A 16,274-nucleotide genomic window follows, 5' to 3' on the forward strand; every position below is an offset into this window, starting at 1 on the left:
GTACCTTTGAAACAGCTGGAACGGTTTCCAAGCTGTGGTCCACAAACCCCTGGTGGACTACAAGGCTATGGTAAGTTGAACAGCTGTTTGGCTAAACCATAGTTAACAGTGTTTTAAATAGTGTTTCCAATTAAAAGCTTGATCAGATGGGTGTGTGGTGGTTTTTGAAAAATGTTAAGGGCTGATAACAATCTGTTGTTTCAAAAATATGGGAACCACTGTTCTGGAATGTGTGAAAAGGTAGAGAGCACTCCCCACTTTCTTGGCTTTAGATGGGTTGCATGCCTCTCCACCAGAAGCAACAGCAGGGGTTCCCCGAAAAGAGCCAGGAAGAGCAGTCTGGTGGCATTGACCCTTCTGTCCCCACCACGCCCTCCCCACTAAGAGAGTTGCAGGGTTCTTAATCATTGCGTTGTCCTGGAGTATCACTAAAAGTCTTTGCTACCCCTGCTTTTCATATATACTCATGACTAGCAGATTTAGTTTTCTGACAAATGAGTGTAATTTTTCAAGTCTTGGGTCCTCATCAGACAAAGATTAAACTTGTCAACTCTGCTAGATTAAAATATGTATCTGTCTTTGAATTAATACCTGGTTTCTCATTGCCAGAAAAACAGATTTTAAAATTTTCTATTCTGTCATTATTAACAGACATAAGCTTTCCTTATGAGTATTGGCATGTCTTATTACAATATCTGTTTATTAATTTTAATAAAACCCCAATTCTATTTGACCAACTTCTTCTAATTCATGTTAGCTCCCTGAATGGTAATTTCATATTGTAAAAATCTTTGTCCTCATACCAGGTCTCTTACTATTTTTTTTTCCTACTGAAATCATAACCTATTTGTATTAGCCATACTTGTGGTTGCCCTTGACATAGGTTACTTCCCATTGTCCTGAGTGCCATACAAGCACACCCATAAGTACTTTGTAGAGATGATGTCTTTCCCAACATACTGCACATCTTTATGTTAAGGATTATGGTGATGCTGAATTTGAGAAATGCCAAATTGTAAGCCTTATTCAAATGGTATAAATATGTTTATCCTGTGGAAATCAGTTGTCTAATCTAAAATTACTGTAGTGTATTTTGTGGATTTTAAAAAAAATACCAGAAACAAACATTATTGACAATAGTGTTTTAAAAGGAACTAAAAAAAGTTGGCAGGTGAGCTCTGTATAACCTTTTTTTGTTCCCTTTTTCTTACTCGTGTATTTTGATACATATATGAAAAATCAGGGGGGTTTTGTATTATCTTGCTAAATACCTGTTGCTGACTTATATGATTCTGAAGTTGTCTTTGCTCAGGCTTAAGCTACTAGCTGAATATGAGAGTGAGGGGAATCTTCGCCTTGTATCAGAAAGGAACATGTAAAGGAGGAGAGAGTAACTTCTGCTGTAATGTAGAAAAAGGTAATTTCTTGATGTCATCTGTGAACTACATGAGAGAGGGATTCATGAGCCTAGGCAGGGCATATGGGTACAGAAGCAGTGATGGGTCTATGCGAAGGAAGAATTTGGAATAGGGATCAGAACAGGGTTTCTGTAAGAGCTGGAGAGATCACAGTTGGATAAATATATTTGGGTCAGTTGGAAGTCACTTTACCACAGAACATGGCTACAGCTCTCCATCTGAGTCTAGCTCACTCCAGTGCCCGCATGTGCCCCTTTTAAGTGGAAAACCTTTCCTGCTTACTTCAGGAACAGTTACATGCAAAGGTACAAATGGTTCCACAAATCCCTCCCATCTAATGCTTCTCTTCTATTCCACTATACTTTCTTCTGCCTCCTGCCTGTAGGGTGAACCGCAGGTGCAGACAGACAAATGAAACATAGAATCATTTAGGTTGGAAAAGACCCTTAAGATCAAGTTCAACCATATACCTAACACTACCATGTCCACCACTAAACCATGTCCCTAAGCACCACATCTACATGTCTGTCAAATACTCTGGGCAGCCCATTCCAGTGCTTGACAACCCTTTCGGTGAAAAATTTTTTCCTAATATCCAATCTAAGCCTGCCTTGGCACAACTTGAGGCCATTTCCTCACATCCTATCACTTGTTACTTGGGAGAGGAGACCAACCCCCGCCTCACTACAGCCTCCTGTCAGGCAGTTGTAGAGGGCGATCAGGTCTCCCCTCAGCCTCCTCTTCTCCAGGCTGAACAACCCCAGTTCCCTCAGCCGCTCCTCATCAGACTGGTGCTCCAGACCCCTCACCAGCTTGGTTGCTCTCCTCTGGACATGTTCCAGCAATGCAACGTCTTTCCTGTAGTGAGGGGCCCCAAACTGAACACAGTATTTGAGGTGCAGCCTCACCCGTGCCGAGTAAAAAGGGACTCAGATGTGATATGCTGTGGAAGTGCTGGGTGCAAAATAATAATGCCTCTCCTTTCCAATGTACAGTTTGCATCTTCTCCAAGTGGGACATGTCCCATCATTTGAAATCTGCTGATCACAGATGAATTCTTTTGTTCTTTTTCCCCTCTTCATGTAGTACTCATTAGAATGTGAGAATTTTTTTCCACATGATTAATTATGATTTTTTAGATAATATTTGTCTTACTAAACAGCAGAAAAAATCTCAGATTTCTAAAGCCTGGTCCCTTTGATTTGCATTTTTCTGTGATCAATGACCTTCCTAAAAATAAAGAAATTAATTAATCCAGTGGGTGATTGCATCTACTGGTGATAAGTTGAAGTTTACTGATAGAATGGTTGCTTTTCTTAATTACTATTTTGCAGTTCTCTTAGAAGTTGTTCACGAAGACTAAAGAGTCTAAATAGGTTAGATAGCAAGATCACCGTAATAATAATAAAATAAAGCATACTTTTTTTTTTTTTTTTTTTTTTTTTGTAGAGGGTACATTTTAATGGAAAACTGTTTTGGTGTTGCTTTCTTGGGCAGATTTTTATAGTGGATATAGAGATCACTCTTTTAGTTAGTCAGTGTTGGTTCCTAAAAATTGGCTTTACTCTTGCTGCTTGTCAAATGTCATTTCATCTTTAAAGACTGCAGGAGTTCACGATCACTGAGAGGTAACACCTTGACATTTTGGCACCATCCTCTATGAAGTAACTTACACTGAGCTGATTTTCTGTTACAATGTCAGTGAAACGTCAAATGTTGATACTATGTGTGAAACAACATTTGATATAATGGCTATTAAGTTACTTGAAAAAAATCTTGTTAAGATGGATTTTGTGTTTAGAAGAGCTGGCATCTAAAAATGTGTATCATGGATACAGGTAATAAATGTTGTTTATTAATTGCTACAGGAGAAAAATATTTACATTTGTGTACAATATGCTAATCTTAACTCTAGCTATTTTTATCTCCTAAATATCTTATCATAAGCTGGTTATAAAGTGTTTAAAGACATGAATCATTTCATTTGTTGAAGCATTCAGTGCATCATTTAAAATGGCTACTAAAGGAGAGAAGTGGACATGCGCTTCTCATAATAGCTAAGCATAAAAATAAGGTATCAGAGATAATAATATAGTTCCAAATCAGTAAAAATCGTTGTTGTGTTTTGCTGTGTGAGCAGAGCTCTTCACAGAATGGTGATCTCATTCTAAGATTACAGTTATCTAAATAGATTTTCATTGCTAAACTTTATTCTGGTGATTTTATATCTTTGTTGGAAATGAGAGGACACAAACACTGAAGTTTAAAGTCATTGATCTTCAGCCATGCTAAAGGCTTTCAGGACTTGGTATTTCACCCCAGGGTTGGATCCATAGCCCTTTTAAATTTTGGAATTTCAGAAATTGTGCAGGTGAGTCGGAAAGAGCAGATGTGAAAGGAAGAAGCTTAAATGGAGAGGAAGAAATTATTTTCATTTACAAGAAGGAAGGGAAAGATGAAAAAAAATGTAATGAGCATAGGAGAAATAATAGGGTGAAAAGGGAGGCATCAGGTAAGTATTTACGCTACTATATTGCATTTAGTGCTCAGACATGTTATGCTTTATGCTTGCATGGAAAACAGATTGAGTCTTCAGCTTTCTGACTAACTGCTGTGCTGAGCTGTGCTTTATGCTCTGTGCGTTTTTCCTTTAGCACAGTTACTTCTAAGGAAGGCTTTAAATTGACTTTCAGACCCCACCTGAATCACAAAATGCATTATCCTACTAGAAAATGATGACCGCCCCAAAGTTCTGTCTTCCAAATTTAGCTCTTAAAAAAGCCACTACTAGACATCAAAGAATCAGAGCCAGTTTTATATATATATATATATTTGTTGTTAAGCCTATTCACTAGCATTTGGGGCAGGGCAAAGGCAGATGGGCAGGCAATAACACTTAAGAGTGGCAAAATCTGTGTGCAAAACCTAATTGTAATAATGCTGAAATTGAAAATTGAAACTGCTAATTAATCGTTATTCAACAGGACTAGGCAAAGTCAATTAATTCATAACCAGATGTAGCTGTAGAACAATGGATTACTTACATTGGCTTTTATTACAGGTTAGACATCAGTGTGTGGATTTCATCCGTAAGCTGTAATAAAATAAAATAAATTAGGAAATTGGCAAAAAAAGTTTAATTCACTAATTTGTTCATTTATGTGCTTAGTTACTGCATGATTCCCATGAGTATATATAGTATTATAGCAGGGTAAAGGTTTAGGGAAATGATGTACTTTTTAAACTGAGCAATTAACTAATATTTGTGTAGCGACTGTTACTGGTCTTCATGAATTACCATGCTAAAAACTTGTTTATCTTTAAATACAGAGATAGGGACCTCCATTTTTCTTATATTCGCTTTGTGGTATGCATAGTGCCTTAACTGTCCACCTGAGCAACACTTCAGCAGAACTGAGCCCCGAGCTGATATACAGCAGAGTAGCATCCCCTCTAAAACTGCCCCGTTGCTGACTGGGGACAGAAAGAGTGAAAATGGGTGGAGCAGGGAGAGGCCTTATGGTGCCAATTCACAAATAATTTTAAGTGGTAACATCTGCTTTTTGCAAGGTAGTGTATTAATTTTGCGGATAGAGGTAGGTCTGCGTAAGAATTATGCTCTAAATTGCTGTGTGATAGGGTTCCCTTTCTGGTGCAGTGTCTGTGTCACTGGGCAGCAGTTTTTAAGGGCACCCAGTGAAGATATGAATACTGAAAGACTGACATAGCTGTAATCTTTATGTTCATTCTAAAAGGAAAATGAAATTAAATGCAGATACGACTTTAGAAGTTCTAAACAAGAGACTTCATGCTCTATTTTGTAATTAGCCCTTACTGTTACCTTGTTTTGCATTAGTGTTACACTAGTTTATGTCACATGACTCTAGAATTCCTTAGATTATAGATGTAGATTATAGATAAATTCTTCAGTTGCAAAATCACATTTCAAGTGGACCAATATTCAGATTTTAAATATGTCTTTTTTAACTGCATTGTAACTGACAACTCTGTGTTGTCCTCATGTAGTAGGCAGCATCAGGCTGACTGTAGTCTGAAATAGTTCTTAATGGAAGACCATTGTACGTGTAGGTCTCCAGTGAGGTATGAATATCACAGTCCCAGGATTATGTCTCTCAGACTTCCCAGCCTAACAAGGAAGTGCAGAATGTGAAGTGTCCCTTTGGTCTATATTCCAGCCCACAGATCAGTGCCCAGGAGGAAAGCTCCCTTTCCTATCCTCTTCTTTGGTTATTTATGCCTTGGTACTGAAGTTCTGTAAGAGCAGTCTTGTTTTTGCATCTGGGGCTGGCGAGCTGGTGAAGGTGGTGTGAAGAGGTTGTCCCCACAGACCTGCTCCACACTGAAGCTTCCTGCACAGAGACTTTAAAACCAGCCCTTCACCCACGACTCTTGTATTAAATTATAGTTCATTTAACATAACCATCATAATGTAAGTATCCGCGACCATCACATAGGACTTCAGCATTTCTTCACAACAGTATTTACTGTATTTAGTAACAAATTACTGGCATATCAGCAGTGCCATTTTAAGTATCAGTTAAATGTGGTATTGCCTGAATCAGGTCTTAATGCTGGGAATATAGAAGCCCATTGATGTCAAGCTTTCATTTTTACTCAGAGCAGATAAACTTAAAGCCCCAGTAGTACATAATTAGCCCTAATAGAAAAGCAAACTTTCTTTTATTTGGGTCAGACTTCATTTTTGTGCTTGGTATAGTGAACACGAGTAATGTTCAGTAATAAAAAAATATTATGCAGCACAAACCTATTACATGTTCTGTGCAGATGAAAGTCATTAGTAAGTTTTCTTTGTTCAGAGTAAAGGAAGTTGAAAGTGTGCTGTTTCTCATATTATTTTAATCCAAATGTTGTTATCCATAAGTATTCAGCTTAAAGACGTGCTGCTACGTTCACAAATACCTAGTGAATTTCACAGAATTAATTACATTTCAAATATGTGATTCAGAGTCTAAGATTCAGACCTTAGGATGGGATGAATCGCCCTCTGGAGGTGCCCGCTTCAGTCTACTGACTTCAGAGGAACCCTGCTTTGAACTGCCTAGCTCAAACTAAAATTTGAGTGGCCTGTCACCTTAAGAGAGGAATAGCTGAACATTTCATACCATACTAGGTCTTTTCTGTAGACCTCTTTCTTTTTAAGAATGCCTGCCTTATTCCTCACCTCTTCTGTCAGTGTTCTTCATGTACTGTTTCTAAAATGAATAAGGACAATTGTTACTGTTGCTATTTCCTGTGTATTTTGTTTTTTCCTGTCCTTTTCAATCTTGTTATCTTATCTTTTCCTGTTGGTTTTTTTTTTCTTTTTCCTGACTCTTTTTAGCTACCATCTCTTCTGAAGCTTTTCACTTGCTACCTCTCTGACCATCCTACCTTCCGTGTTGAGAGTATTGTCCTAACTTCTGATGTGGAAGATTGCTGACCCTTTCCTTTGAAGCTGATACCAGTATTTTCTGAGAGAGATAGTACTGTAGTGAAGACATAGAAAAAGAAGAATATGGCACTTGTGAATTTTTATGGTTTTAAAGAGTCAAGAACTATTATTCTTCTGCTTTCATATAAAATGTGCTGGTTTCCTAATGTACTTGTAATTTAAAGATGTTTGTAGAAATGTAAAATCAAATGTGAAGAGCATAAAATCCATATTAAAGACATTTAAATTTAACAAAACATAGCATTAGTCTTTATTTTAAAAATTGAGTCCTACATGGCTCATCTGAAACAAATGGGATAGATTTTATTAAAAAGTTGTGTACTGGTAAAGTCTGACTTATTAAAAGGTGAAATTATTTTCTTCCTCCCTATGGTAATATTTTCTTGATTTATACCTATTAATGATCTCTACTTCTCCTGAGTTCTCTGTCTTCTCCCTTTTTTTGTTCCTTTAGTTAACCTAAGTTTCCTGTTCCTTTCTGCACTGGACTCTCCTAACTCTTTTGGTTCAATACCAATCCATTTTTCTCTCCTGTATGCATCCATTTGCCTAAAATATTGCCTTAAGCATGGTCATATATATTCAAGAATATATTTACTTCTAAACACTGGGTGGATCTGCTATTTTAGGACTTTCAATAAACCAGATAAGAAACTTAACAGTTCAGTGACAGCATTTTAAGGTTTTTTTAATGACACGTGCCTTCATAGGATCAAAGTACCTTGCCTCCTACATCACTGGCATGATAATTGTGGACAGAGATAAACATTCCTGTAAAACTATAGGCTTGTGGTACTTGTTCAATATAGGAATGCTAACTTAAAAAGAGCATCTGAATGAAAGCAAACATGCTGCATTCATAAACAGTATGGCAGAAGTTTTCAGATTTTATTTGCAGATAAAGAGAAATGCTAATGGTGTGCTTTGTATTGATAGTAATACAAGCAGTTAAAGTTTAAAAAAAAAAGACATCTAAAAGATGTACATCCATAAAATCAGAAGAATTTTTGCAAATCATGCTTTGTTATATCAGAAATATTAAATAAAAGTTAATGTTTTCTGAGAGGTAGATACCTACATATTTTATTGTCTGTACTAAATGTTCTTTAGATCATCTGAATTCTTTGGATTGCAATAAGAGGAATGCCATGTACATGATAAAACATAAATAGTGAAGTTCAGAACTTTTCAGTGTAGGTGTGTAAAATATGATTCTGAAGCCTTTTCTGATACTTACAGTAATTTGCAATAACAGTAATAATAGCAACTTACTAGAAAATTATTGGAGGTGTGGCTGAGAATGTCATCTATGGTGCCTAAAAGTTTTTAACTAGTGTAGTTATAAGCAGGACTTTGCATCATTCTGAGCCCGTTAAAAAGCCACCTTCTTTGCCAGATTCATTTACTGAGCATGAGGATGACATTACAGACAAGGATTAGAAAGCAGAGGAAATCTGGAATCTCTAAAACAGTTACACTGATGATGAGGTTTTGTGCTGTCCAGTAGTAGCAGTGAGTTTTTTGTTAGAATGAATCAACTGCAACTAATTTTGTAAAAATGAACCATATGAAAATTATCCATAGGAAAAGAAAGGAAGAAGATGAAAAACTATGCAAAACCTGTGAGGATTTTCTGGGGTATATCCTCAAACGATATAAATTGGCATGCATAAAGTTAAGTCACTGCTGCTTACTGAAGATTTGTCTTTTCTATTAAACTATATAATACAATACAGATCCTGAAATAGTCCCTTACTTAATACTTGTATTCATTTTACATTAGAGTAGTTATGGAATAAGGTCTTACTCATCATGAGAAATAATACAGTTCTAACAATGGCATATTATTGTTAGAAGGAAATACATCAAACTGGCTTGAATTAGCACAGTTTTAGAAAATTACTTTGGTTTTGAGAGACTACTGTATCGGTATCGCTTGTTAAGTTACAAAACTATTGCTTGTTTAATAGTACTACTAATCTAAAATTTAGAGTTGTAGTTTGAAGATAAAATTATTTTTATACTCAAGCTTATGTATTTTTGATTAGCAATTTTTGGGTGATAATGTCTCAGATAAAACAACTAGTTAAAATGTCTACCTGTCTTTTTAATATATGAAGAACAGTGAGGAAAGCATAGCTGGAAATACTAACAAAACAGGAAAGATTTTTCAGCAAATGAGTAGGTGTAACCATAGGGAAACACTTGCAAGAGGAGAATAAAGTTGAGTGAATATTGCTGCATTGAGATGTGAAAACATACTTCATCTATAAAGTCCGGCAGGAAATAATAATGAAAAATTAGGTCTTTCTGTTCATAAAGGCATCTTAGGTACATGTGGTCCTGAGAGGTGCAGTACCACTACAAATTCCATGAAATGTTCTTTGATCGCGTTACAAACAAGTCTGGCTAAGACATAAATAGAATATAACTCTCTGTTGCTATATAAGGTAGATAAGGTGAGGGAAGCATAATTTATAAAGCAACCACCCTGCTTGCAGATCCTGCAGTTCACATGGCTGGCAGACACAGAAATAATTTCACAAATTAAAATGGATGATGCAAAATCCATGAAGATTGTGTTGGAGGTTTGTTTCATTTGATTTCCTCTAGGATTATGAGGATCTCTACTATTATACTATATATATACATGTTATATGTATATTATACTTACATATATTGCTATATACGCGAAAATAAATGTGTGAACAGCTGTAAAAGAGGAATTTGAGTTACATACAAGAAATGGTTCAAAATAGGCTACAGGAGGATATTTTTGTATAGTACTTAAAACAACTGGAAGAAGTAATGAGAGTTAATTCAGTCCTGGATCTGAGAGTGATCAGGGGAAAAAAAAAGATACTAGATCTAAAATGAAGACCTTATGAATGTATAATACTTCTGGTTTAATAAAGCAACCAGAAAAAGGGTAAACATATTGTGAAAATCACTGACAGAAATGTAAAGAGTTTGAAGAGTAATAGCAGAAAGCTGGTTCAGCAATAACGTGGCAATAGAATAAGAGCAAGATTCTGCTGTAAATGCATGTTTAGTGAAGTATAAAGTAGGAGAAAAGAAAACGGAACTGGAAATGGGAACTTTAAGCTTGCCATTATGCAAAGATAAAATAAAATGGGAAGAAAGCTTAGACCACGTGATGCTATCTGAGAAAGCCTAATTACTTGCTCAGTTAGTACAGTTTTGCTAATATCATCTGAAAATATATGAAACTTTTAAAGAAACACTAGAAAGCAGATTTTTTTCAAATTTCTCCAACTTTTAATTTTTCTCTTTGTTTCCAATAGAGTAATATAAAAGGAAACCTGAGACCACTGTCTACAAATCAGACCATTTATTTGAAAAGATAGTTGAAGAGACAACAAAGAAAAATGGTAACTAAAATTATAGAAAAGTATCTGAAAACAGGAAGGTGTCCAGATTCTGCACCCCCGTTTTGCCCACTGGAGTTAGCACAAGGTAGCGAAGATCCATCCATTCCTACTCACAGGCTGAAAAATCTCCTGCCATGGGGAAGTCACAGTCAGCCTAACACTGGTCTATCTCTCTCCCATGCCAACAGCTCTCATCCTTCGCAGAGGTTTGGCAATGGGAACATGAGAAGGTACGCCTATTCTCTACCAATTTTCAGCTGCATTTAATGTCTTAGGTGACATCTGTACTAGAAAACAAAATGGCCCACAGCCCAATGAAGAGTTGGTAGCAAATTACAGTTCACATTCACGTGGCTAACCCACCTGCTCTCCTGAAGAAGGGTGGCCTCGTTCATACTGCCTACTAAGAACTGTCCCTAACCCATGCTATTCCCCCAATCTTGCTGCGTCTTACCTGCGTGCTCTCTGGCCTAAGCCAAAAGCACACCAAAGAACACACTGACAGCTGAATGGCAGATTATCACATGGTAGAGCTCAAGCGTGTGCCATCTTACCTGCGTGCTCGCTGGCCTAAGCCAAAAGCACACCAAAGAACACGCTGACAGCTGAATGGCACAGATTATCACATGGTAGAGCTCAAGCGTGTGCCTGGGCCCTGTTGAGCTCTGTAAAACAGGTGTAACCTTATGAACTACATCCAGTTGGCAATAATTACAACTGTAATTGCCTGCTCTAAATTAACATCACAATGGCATGAAAACAAATAATCTGTAGGTATCTTTCAAACTACTGTTTCTTGAACAGAAATGTCAATGAATGTATAAATTTGGATGTAGTATGTGACTTAAGGAAAGAAAGCATAGAAAATCTGGAAGATAGGTAAATTAAGAAAGTCAGAGGAGGACAATAAAAGGCAAAAGAGTACTTATCTGCTGTGGAAGTATTTTTAAGTGGAAACTGGAAAGCCAGTTAGATGAGTGAATATTCTTTTCAAAATAAGCAAGGTTACAATAAAAATGTCAGTGTATGACCATCTGGGTAAATAGTTTTAGTTCATTATTAAAATGCAGTTTGGGTCCCACCTATGTGGACCTCTTTATAGGATAAAAGCCTGAATTATAATGCATTTGCTTATGGTGTTTTATTCTGAGATTTTTGAGAAGGACCCGATGGTGAAGTGGGCACACTATAAAATAGTGACCTCATCATGCACATGATGGGGTAAATGCTTTACTGAATATTTATACAGATTTCAAAAAGGGATATGCAATAATATCTAGGTGTTAACATAATCTCTGTATTACTTTGACAGTTTTCCAGTATGTGATGTAATTACTATTAGGTTCCAGATCATATTTTGACCTGGTGAGGTCACCAGTTATTTTCACAATCATTTCTAATTGTTCATGTTATAGAAAACTGTATGCAGGATGCACAAAAAGGGGAAATAAAATTAAATTCATAGACTACTTTGTGACCTGGGATTAACTGCTTTAAGTCTGAAGACAGAAAATAAAAAGGGAAGGGAAAATGTGGTGAGTCAGACAATACTGGAACATAATGCATTAGTTGAATATTGTCTTTTAAGTTACTCAGAGGTAAAGAGAGGAAATAAACTGCTCAAATAAAAACTATATGCAGATTCTGAAAGGGGGTCAGCTCCTCTGGTGAGTGCAGAGGATCTCTACCTCCTACTTTACTTTGCAAAATCAATGATTGAAATAGCTGTCTAAAGTGTGGTAAACTCAAGACAGATATCACAATGCCATTGGGTTTATGCAAAGAAAGCTGTCACTATTTTTGTTTGTATGTTACATATAAAAATATAAAATTAAGGAGCTATGTATCTGTTCTACACAGTGCTGTTATAACCACACCTATAATGCTCAAGGCATTTTGGTGTGGTGTCACGCGTAGTTTAGAAGAAAATAGATAAATGCAAAACAAGGTAACCACTCTCATGAAAACATGCTAAATTTACTAAATGCATGTAATCCACAAACGAAGTGATTTGAGGTGATTAAAATTTTTATATATACAATACTGACTAATTTTAAATTTAGTCAGTATATAAAGGACATAAATAAATAAATCGGGCAAAATTTTAGAATGCTTTAGATCAAAGGAAAGTGGGCAGAAGTTGAGAAGGAAGGTTGGGAGTGGGTGTTTGGAAACAATTCTCAATAGGAAATTATTCTTAATGGAAGACTGAGAAGCAAATAGACCATCATAACAGCTATTCAGCAATAAATTTACCTATAGATTAAGTAGCATAATTTATTTGGAGAAGCAGTCCTGCAGGAACGCGGGCAGCTTTTCTGGAGGAACTAACTAGCTATTCTGGCTTTACTGCATTGCCATCAACTGTTTGTGCAACACAGTGGGGAACTCTGTTAGCAAAAATCACTTCTGTAATAGGAATGTACAATTCTGTACCTTTGTCTTGCTTTGGCTTCAGTAGAGTTATGTTCTTGCAAATAATAGAAACTACATGTAAAAAAGCAAGATAACATCAATGAAAAATAGAAGAAAGTAGAATTGTAGACGCATAGATGGAGAAAAACATAAAACAAATCTGTCACTTATATTACATAGATAGCTGAAAAGTGCTCTTTCTTATAATGACCTTGTAATTTTGAAATGCAAGTACATGATATAAAATTCTAGTAGTATGATCCCCTCGGGCATAGTTTTAGAAAATGACATGAAACAGCCAAACAAAATATTTGAAGTTGTCCACTTCTCTCTGGATACATTGCATATGCTAAACCTAATGTCTGAACTGCTGAACTGGTAGTTCCTGTTTTGTGGAAAAAAGTTGGTTTAAGACTTCTGTGAAAAGAGATTCTGAAAAATGTTATGGCAGATGATAGTGCAGGTACGACTGTCTGCCAGAGAAGTGTTCATAAACTGCTTCTCTCTTCATTGCAATTATATTCTGTGCCCATCACTCCTGCTTAAATAGTCACTTGTTGGGAGGTTGCCTCTCTCTGTTTCCCAGGGAAGTGGAGGTACATAGCTTGTAGGAGCTGCTGGAAGCTACATTGGAGTATGGCAAGGAGGAGATGACTACATCAGAATTTTGGCTGAAGGGTAGAGGAATTGTAAAAAGGCTTTTCCGGAGATGGGGAGTGAGTGGCTCTGAGCCGGAGCCTAAGGCTGCTGGGAGCCCTTAAGCCTATTTACTCATTTAGTATATTGAGAGCACACCTAGCTATCATGGGATTTGGGTGTTTTGCAGTTGGATAGATTAACTAGATTACAAAGAACAACTACTAAATTTCAGGAATTCATTATGAAAGTACCCTATGAATAAACTGTATGAATATTAAAAAGCAAACCAAACCATAGAAACCACTTCTTAGAAGAACTTTCATATGTGATTGTGGTAGAGTTGCATAGTCTGTACAAGTGAAGTAGAGCAAAGAAGCAGAAACAGAGAAGCAGAAACAGAGAAGCAGAAAATCTGGTCTAGATGTCATAAAACACTGCACGGGTTTTAACTTTTTTTTCCCTCCCCTTCTTTCCAACGAAATAATTTGGAGATTCCTGGGATAAACTATCTCTGGTTAAAAAAAGTAAAGAGACTAGATTCTCCAGAGGCAGGCATCTGGAAATAAATGTGAAGACAGCCAGCCACTGCAGCATTTAGAGCACTTCTTTGGTCTGTTATTATCTTACATCCTTTGTTTTACTTTTCTTGGCCTGGAATATTTCTGTTTTATTCAGACAAAGCTCATTGAAAACAATGCAGAACGTGACATACTTTTACCACGAACTAATAATTGTGTAATCATTAAAAAGAGACCCATAGTATACCTCAACTAGCAACATCCTTCTGCCTCCATTTCAGCCGACATTATCTATTTTGAGGCAATAGAGAGAGATACAGGCTTTGAGTCAAGTCTTCCTTCTATTATGCTTGATTCTCAAAGAATCCAGCCTGTCCATCCATCTATCTGTCTGCTTATTTATTAAGATTATTATAATTATTGTTTTAGCTGTTAAATATAAAAATGAAAGTTATAGTATTACTAAGTAGAAGGCATACAAAATACCTGGTTTATCCAGTTCTTTGAAGAAAAGGAAGCAAATAAGAACAAGTGAATTATTCAATGAAAATTAAGCATCATTACTGATTTCCAAAAAAGGTACTGAAGAGCTGGACAGATGCATTTTGTTTCAAGGCTCCATGGGGCCTGCTGCTCTAGAGTACCACAAAATTCCAAGTAGTATTGACAACTACCTAGTCTTACAGATGAAGCAAAATCAAAGAACACTCATGCAAAGTGGCCAGAATAAAAGCCAGTGAATAAAATTGTTGTATCTCTGTGTTAAAATAAAATCTGGAAAAGGAAAATTATTTTGATGTCCAGGTAAAGATGAATCCATAGGAGAGTACATAAGTGAAAAGCTTTTTGGAAAGCAAGATTTGTAAGGCACATTTTGAAAGAGTTGTATTTGTTTAGTCTAGAGAAGAGAAGACTGGGGAAAATAATCTGACATTGAAGATTATTGTGAAGAAGATGGTCATCAATTGTCTTTTGTACCCAGTTGTGGAAGGACAAGAAAAAAGTTATCTTAATTTGTAGTGAAGAAAACAGGCTCCATATTTGGAAAATGCTTCTAAGTACAAGGACAGTTAAAGACTGGAACCAGGCTATCTGGCGATACTGGAGCATCTTCCTCACTGGCAATTTAGAACAGATTAGACAAAAAGTTTCTGCCATCACAATGCTCTTGCATCTGTCTTCTTTCATAATTGTTCACTCCACTCAAAACATAATCCTGAATATTAAGAAGGAATTTGAAAAATAAATTCAGAATATGGAGATGAAATTGGATAGTCTGAACATATGATAAATCATCAAAAATGCAGGTATCATTTTTGTCAGTAGATGTATCCTTGTATTTTGTGTGCCTTTCTGTATTTTAATTTTCACCTATTTTGATTTTAAAGTTCATATACATATAATTTCTATTTACAGATTGTCAATAAGGATAAAGCGTTTTACCTATTCATGCAAGCAGTACTATTACTCTGGTTATACTACTTGACCCTCCGGGCAGGAAGATGGTTTCAGCATTGTCGATACCCTTTTTCCTTGGCTTCTAATTCTATCTAGCACATGCTCTCCAGGTATGTATAGCTTTGCAGATATTACGGGGAAATATTCTGCATTCAAAACACATGTAGTTTCTTTTAAGTCACATGTAGATAACTCGGGTTTGTTATTTGACAGAATATCTGAAAAAGTCTGATTCCTAAACAAAACCAGAACTTTGATGATGAATTTTACTTTCTGTGGTTAGCAGCCTATTTTTACTGTGATAAGTAAAGCCTGTTAGTAATAAAAATGAAACCTAGTATCTCTGCTGTGATAATGGAACCCTAAAGTGAAATTAGTTAGTGATATTAGAAAGTATCACTTGTATTTCTGCTCCAAACCTCAAGATATTTTATTTTCCTGTACTCAAAAACAACATTAAAGAATATGCATAGTTCATGTTACCAACATTCATGGCCTTGATTATAATGTGATGCATTCGTGTATATGCTTTTGTTAGAGCATAAAATACATCATAACATAAGAGAGCAAAGATATTGAAGGAATGAAGATCATTTGCCTATTCAGGATACTGACAGAATTCAGTCTATTCAGAATACTGGCTAGTATATCTGTTCTTTCTAAGAAATTCAATTTGAAAGATAATGAGATAAACGTTTATATTACTGTGAAAATATGTTAGCTGCTTAAGGACTTGTGTGTTCATACCAAACAGTAATTAAAGTCTTCAAATTAAAGTGTTTATCTTCCAGTTGTTTTTCTTGCATTGGGTCTGCGACAGGAAGGGCTGTGAACTTTTGCAAATGGACATTTTATTGTACCTTCTTCCCTGAAATTGTGTTAGAAATGTTTCAGTTATTAGAAGCAGCTGTATTAAAAATGTGAATAGTGTACAGAGAATCAAGTGGCTTTAACCTCCCAG

At 36.1% G+C, this 16,274-nt stretch overlaps 1 long non-coding RNA gene across 1 annotated transcript in view; it reads right to left on the reverse strand.

The window, feature by feature from the left end:
• LOC118452894 overlaps positions 1-16,015 on the reverse strand; it is a 32,021-nt gene extending 16,006 nt beyond the window's left edge. The window contains exons 1-2 of the long non-coding RNA XR_004842769.1: positions 15,299-16,015; positions 4,463-4,512 (exon numbers count right to left, since the gene is read on the reverse strand). This is a non-coding gene — a long non-coding RNA (uncharacterized LOC118452894). The remainder of the gene's footprint in view (positions 1-4,462; positions 4,513-15,298) is intronic.
• Between the last annotated feature and the right edge of the window lie 259 nt (positions 16,016-16,274).

Source organism: Egretta garzetta, unplaced genomic scaffold, assembly GCF_000687185.1.
Source record: "Egretta garzetta isolate BGI_Z169 unplaced genomic scaffold, ASM68718v1 scaffold268, whole genome shotgun sequence".
Taxonomy (NCBI): Eukaryota; Metazoa; Chordata; class Aves; order Pelecaniformes; family Ardeidae; genus Egretta; species Egretta garzetta.